Genomic DNA, 6,963 nt, shown 5'->3' with positions numbered 1-6,963 from the left:
TCTCCTGGTCTGTGGGCAGTAATAACTCATTTGGAAATGCAGCATTCACTCACCCTCTGTGTTGTTCTTGCTGGAAACTGCACTCCAGAGCTTTTCCTGTTTGGCCATTTTGGATCTGTCCGTTATATATGTTTTAAATGGAAAAATTAATCTATTTACATTCAAGCTTATTATTGATATGTGAGGCTTTGTTACTGTCATGTTGTTAATTATTTTCTGTATTTTTTTTAAAAAATCTTTTCTTTTTCTCTTTTTTTTTTCTTTCAGTCTTTATAGAGACTGTCAAAAATTGCCAATGCTGACTATACTGCAAGTTGGCATGGCAGTGTATTGGGAAAACTTTTCAATTAGCAATAATTGCACCTTGGATAAACCTCATTGGCTATGATACTGCCACTGTGCTAAGCTTCTTTTCTTTTTCTCTTATTGATTGTTGTGGTTTGGTGGATTTCTGTAGTGGTACCATTTAAGTCATTTCTCTTTCTCCTTTGTGTGATTAATTTAGCAATGAGTTTTATACTTTTGTGTGTTTCCTTGATAGTAAATGTTACCTGTCCTCCTCTTCCTCCTCCTCCTTTTCTTCTTCTTTCTCTTCCTCTTCTTTTTGCGACAGAGCCTTGCTCTGTCATCCAGGCTGGAGCACAGTGGTGCAATCTCTGCTTACTGCAACCTCCACCTCCTGGGTTCAAGTGATTCTCATGCCTCAGCCTCCTGAGTAGCTGGGAAGGTATGCATCACCATGCCTGGCTAATTTTTGTATTTCTGGTAGAGACAGGGTTTTGCCATGTTGGCTAGGCTGGCCTTGAACTCCTGGCCTCAAGTGATCTGCCCACCTTGGCTTCCCAAAGTGCTGGGATTACAGGTGTGAGCCACTGCGCATGGTCTAAATGTTATCCTTTTACTTCTAGGTTTAGGACTCTTGAGCATTTCTTGTAGAACTGGTCTAATGGTAAGAAATTCCCTCATCATTTGCTTGTCAGTGAAGGGCTTTATTTCTCCTTTATTTATGAAGGATAATTTTGCTGGATATAGTACTAGTGGTTGGCATCCACCACCCACAGCACTTTGAATATATCATTCTGTTCTCTGGACTGTGGGTTTTCCACTGAGAAATCTAGCATTAGTCCTATGGGGTTTCCTTTTTAGCTGACTAGATGCTTTGCTTTTGCTGTTTTTAGGATTAGCTTTTTATCTTTGACTTCAGACAGTGTGATTATAATGTGTTGGAGACAATCATTATATATTGAATCTTCCTGGCGATTGCCAAGCCTCTTGTGTCTGAATGTCTAAGTCTGTTGCTAGACTTGGGAAGGTTTCATCTATTATTTTATTACATAGGTTTTCTAATCCTTTCTTTGTTTCTGTACCGTCAGGGATACTGATTATTTTTGCTTTAAGTTGTCCCAAGTGTCACAAAGGCTTTGTTCTTTCTTTTTAATCATTTTTTCTTTATTTTTGTCTGACTGGATTATTTAAAAAAAAAAACTGTTTTCAAGTTTTGAGATTCTTCTGCCCAATCTAGCCTATTGTTAAAGCTTTCAAATGTATATTGCATTGCCTTGAATGATTTCTATCTCTTTGGTAAATTTCTCATTCATATCCTGAATTGTTTCTCCAATTTCTTTACAATTTTTAGAATTCTCTCATATTTCACTGAGCTTCTTTAAAATCAATATTTTGAATTCTTTATTTTCAATTTTTAAAAATTTCTTTTTGATTATGATCTATTGCTGGATAATTACTGTGTTTATTTGGCAGTGTCATATTTCCTTGTCTTTTCATGTTTACTGTGATATGTTTACTTTCATGTTACTATGAATATCCTTACATCAATATCTCCACATCTGATATAATGGTCACTCTTCCTGTTTTTAAATTTATTTTTGTAGGGGAAGACTTTTTCCTAAAAATGTATCTGTGGTGTTGGTTGGATAGGGCACTTTGGCTTTGATTCTGGGTGTGTATAGTAATGTAGTCTTTTTTTGATTTATCTGGTTGTAAACAGTATTAGTGTCATCTGCGATGTCCTTGGTGGGTTAGGATGTGGTGAAGTTGTGCTGGGAACTGGGATGCTATGTTAGTCAGGCTTCAGGTCCCAGTAGTGGTAGCAATGGGCCAACTATGTCTATCTTGGTGTGGTTCAGGGTGGCGTGCACTGAAGTTACCATTGGGCCAATTCTTAGGCCTCCAGATGGCTTGCTTGGATGCTGGTAATGGCAGCAGTGGAGTATGTGGGTGGGCAGGATCTCAGGCCTCTGGGCAGCCAGTGTGGCATGGGCAGTGGCAAGTAGCCCATCGGTGGAGTGATTCTCTGGGTTCCAAGCAGTGTGCATGGATGTTGGCTGTGGCTGTGATGGGCTGAGTGGGCCAGACTCCAGGCCTGCAGGTGATGCTTGCAGGCGGGTGGCAGCTGAAGTGGTAGAAGTTAAGAGTTTAGGCCCAATCTCAGGTCCCTGGGAGGAATGCTTAGGTGCTCAAGGTGGTTGATTGGGTTGGGTAATCCTCTGGACTCTAAGCTATATGTTCTATTTCAGAGAGATAGGTAAACCCAGGCTGGGTGGGCTTGTGCTCAGGCCCCACAATAATGAGCGTAGGTACCAGCCATGGTCTGCAGGGGCAGGGTGATCCTCAGACCACAGATGGAGTGCTTGGGTAAAGGGTGGCAGCAGCTGCACCGAGGCCCTGCCACTGGAGAGGGTGGGGCCATCCTCAGTGGCCACAGCCTGGGCCAGAGGGTAGGAAAAGCACATCTGTCTTATGCCCCAGTTCCAGTGGGGCTTGTTTCCCACCCCAGCAGTAGTAGCTTGTTCCTAGTTTATGCCCCCTCCCTGTCTACAGGAGCTCCCACCCAGCTGGCAACTAAGACCAAGCTGCAGCTCACACCCTGCTAGCATCTGAGTCTCTATACCAGTGGCACTCACTTCTTGGCACAACAGCTGCTGCCCATACCTTGCTTGCTTCTTAGCTCTGGCTATGGGACAACTTCCAGCTCATTCCCCAGTCCCAGGAGCAACAGAGTCTCTGTAATGCCTCAGTCTTGGCACCGCTGGGCCTCAGGACAGTGTGTAGTCTGCCAAAGGGTAGGTCTGAAAATGGCACCTTGCCATAGCTGCTTAGGCTCTGAAAGGGTGTGGGACCCAATGGGAGCCCCTCCCTGGAGTGGTTCCATCCCATGATCTCTTAGCAGCTCCTTATGTTAGTTTCAGGGGTTGGGAGGGTTGAGGGGCTCTCTTGCGGCAGGACTACAGGACTCCGTGGTAGGGACTAGGGCCTCTGGAAGTCATTCACCCTTTCCTCGCCTTGGGAATTTACTCCTGCTCCCAGTCCATCCCCTCCAGGAAGGCTATCTCTCTTTCCCTTCTCCTTACCTGCTTTCTGATGTTTCTTGTTACTTCCCTGTTGAATTCCAACATTCTCTCTTGGATGGTGTATTCGAAGTGTGACTGTTTATATACAGTAAGTGGAAGAGGTGGGCACCAAATGCTTCTAATCAGCCATCTTGAAGACCCTCCTCAGCTTTCTTTTTTTTTTTTTAAGAACAGTTTTAGATTTGCATAAAGTTGAGAAGTTTAGAAAGTCCCGTGCACTTGCACCCAGTGCACTCTATTACTAACATCTCACATGAGTACACATTTGTTACAACTAATAAACCATAATTGATACATTACCAACTGAGGTCCGTGCTTTCTTCAGAATTCCTTCATTTTTACTTAATGTCCTTTTTCTGTTCCAGGATCTTTCAGCTAGTGTTTGTGTCTCCTCAGGATCTTCTTGGCTGTCATGGTTCAGTCTCCCTTTTTATACCAACTGTTTTGTTTGGTCATTTACTTATTTATTTTTGAGATGGAGTCTGACTCTGTCACCCAGGCTGGAGTGCAGTGGCGTAATCTCGGCTCACTGCAGCCTCTGCCTCCTGGGTTCAAGCAATTCTCTTGCCTCAGCCTCCCGAGTAGCTGGGATTACAGGCGTGCGCCACTAGACCTGGATAACTTTTGTATTTTCGGTAGACATGGGGTTTCACCATGTTGGCCAGTCTGGTCTCAAACTCCTGGTCTCAGGTGATCCTCCTGCTTCAGCCTTCCAAAGTGCTGGGATTACAGGTGTGAGCCACCGTGCCCGACCCCAACTGTTTTAGATTATTCACTATTGTGATTATGAAATGAATTCATGGTGAATGCATATACACATAGTTGAAAAATCAATATAATGACTTAAATTATAATAGAGGAGGGATAAAAGTAAAGCAATACATAATTAATATTTAAATGCTCACTTGGAGCTACACCAGAGGTCATAAAGTAGTCAGATACTTGTACCTATTTATAATTTAAGAACAAGGAGACAAGCACTCTAGAATATTAATTACACTTTTTCTTAATTTTGTTGTTATTTTGAAACAGGAGCTGAAGAAATATACACATGTGGAATTACTGGGTCTGTGGGCATCATATATGTGTTGATTGCTGAAATGGAAACTATGAATGGAACTGGCTTCTGCATCCCACTTTTCTAAAGTGGTAAACAGAATACCATCCCTTTCTAGACTTATACAGTAGTTGCATTTTCAGAAAATCCTGTGTGTATTCACAAGATGCAAAAACATTTTGTGTTTATTTGTAAAACAAAGTTAAAGTTCCAAGGTGATTAGATGCACATTTTAACTGAAGTAAAGGTCAGGTCTGACATATGAAAGCCGTGTGGGACACAGACCAATCTCCTGTATCTGGGGCCACCCCCAACTAAATGTCAGTGGCCCCCTCCTCCCATCATTGTGATGACCAATGAAAGTACCTGCAAATTTCCAAAATGCCCCCAAGGGGGCGGTACCCCTGTGGATTATGGTGGTGGGCAGAGGTCGACAAGGCAGATTGGCCTTCATTTGTTCATTGGTTAAATGAGGACAGTAGTAGCTGAATGAGGGAGACAATGCATGTAAAACACTTAGCTAGGTGCGGGCACATGGTATGTCCTCCCAACATGTAAACTAGTGCTATCTTCCAGTTAATCAGCAGGGATTGTTTGAGGTGACCCTGTGCCCTCGATATCCAAGTAGGTGTGTGTGAGTAAGGAATGCGGATCAGGCAAGCACCCACCATCTGTGCCCCACACATGAAATAAACAGCGAATTATTAATCAATTACAGTCAGAAAAAGGAGCACCCAGCGGGGAGCTGGAGTCAGAGAAATCTTTCCGGAAAAGACAATAGTGGCTTGTTTAATGAGGGCAGCTGAAACATGATGGGAAATATATTTATTCCATGAATAACAAACAACTCCTAGATCCTTGCATCTCAAAGTGTGGTCTTGAGACCTGGAGCATCAGCAGCATCGGGAAGTTTGTTCAAAACAGAATCTCAGCCTGGTAGAAAACAAAAAAAGAAACTTTTAACGTGAGGAATGAAAGCCCCTACATTATCAGCCCCAGAGACTTAAGTGGAATGAAACCACAGCAGGTGACAACCCCTTGAGTGAAATAATGATCTCTAGGAGCCACTGACTATGAGGGCTGTAGACTAATTTATGCCAAGTAGCCATAAAATGGCCATACGCTGGACACCGTAACTCCTACCTGACAGTTCAACAATCTACAGCCCATCACTAACCCAAGTTATCTCTGCAAACCAATGAGGATTCCTGTCACACAACTTTATATCGGCCTTCTCTTTGGTCCCTTTTCCTTTAAAAACCTGCTTATAACAAAGGCTGATGGAGCACTCCTCAAGGCAACTTAGAAATGTCCTAGGTAGCTGTCCTTATTTAGGCTCAAGAAAATTCTTTCAATTATATTTTGTGCCTCAGCCTCTTCCTTTTAGGTTGACAGCCTCTATCCCAGACTGACTGAATTAGAAGCTGCATTTCTCTAAGAAAAATTGCAGGTGTTCATTGGCACACAAACCTTTGTGATGTGCTGGACTTACAGAACCAACTGAGGAACTAGTGGAAAGAATGATGGTGAGAATCTGCTGTAGACCGTGCGCGCGCGCACGTGTGTGTGTGTGTGTGTGTGTGTGCGAGCGAGCGAGCGAGAGAGAGGCACAGAGCTAGATGGTCCATATCGTGGAGAGTAATCACAAAGGGTGGTTACAGAACAACTGGCATCAGAATATGTTGGAGGGGGGAGGGGGAGGGATTTAAAGGAAGGTTGCCAGTCAGACCCCAGATCTATTGAATCTCAGAGAGCCAGGGAGGAATAATGATTTTTTTTTTAAGCCCCCAGATGACTCTTAGAATGGGGAAGGGCCTTAAAAAATACCCATGCCAATGTTCCAGCCCAGAATGATCATGCTAAATATGGCATCAGAATCTCCAGCAGTTGAAGCTTGGGTATTTTTGTTCTTAGACTTCCAGGTGATACTTTGAGAGCCATTGACAGGGGGATAAATGGGATAGACTGGAGATACTTCGAGAGCCATTGACAGGGGGATAGACTGGAGGAGAAAAGTCAAGGAGATGGCTCTGCAAATATATCTGATGGATGTTCTATCTCAGAGGATAGAACCAGGATTAGTGGGTAGAGATTTTCATTGCCTTTATCCAAGTAATCGTAACATTTTTTTTTTTCTTTGCAACAGGAAGGGATCTTTGAAATGACCTAGTTCAACTCTTTCAGTTTGTAGTTGAAGAAATTTATGGTCAACAAGGTAAAGTGAGTTGGTCAAGGTCAACTCAGATCTTCTCATTCAAATCCAGTAACAATAACAGCAGCAATGAAATAAAATGAGACCCCTTTCCCCATTTCTGGTGATATTTCCAGTGCACCACAAAGGCATTTAAATCCATCCTACTGTCATTTCAATCACAAGCAAAGCAGACATGAAAAAAGAAAAGGGTGACTCTTCAAGAAACAAGGGGGACACCTTTATATGAGGAATTGACATTTTGGAGTATCCAGATTAAATTCAGAGACTGGTATCAATCCAAAGTCGAAAGCCAGACTCTAGAGCTTGGATGTTGATACTACTGA

General features: G+C 42.9%; 1 non-coding gene across 1 annotated transcript; it reads right to left on the bottom strand.

Annotated features, from left to right (window-relative positions):
- Positions 1-267: 267 nt before the first annotated feature.
- Positions 268-408, bottom strand: LOC120368235 (U4 spliceosomal RNA). The gene has a single exon (XR_005582427.1). It is a non-coding gene; the product is annotated as a U4 spliceosomal RNA (small nuclear RNA).
- Positions 409-6,963: the final 6,555 nt, after the last annotated feature.

This window comes from Saimiri boliviensis, chromosome 5 (assembly GCF_048565385.1).
Source record: "Saimiri boliviensis isolate mSaiBol1 chromosome 5, mSaiBol1.pri, whole genome shotgun sequence".
NCBI lineage: Eukaryota > Metazoa > Chordata > Mammalia > Primates > Cebidae > Saimiri > Saimiri boliviensis.
Note: the sequence above shows the minus strand (reverse complement) of the source record. Positions and strands in the feature narration are given on the sequence as shown.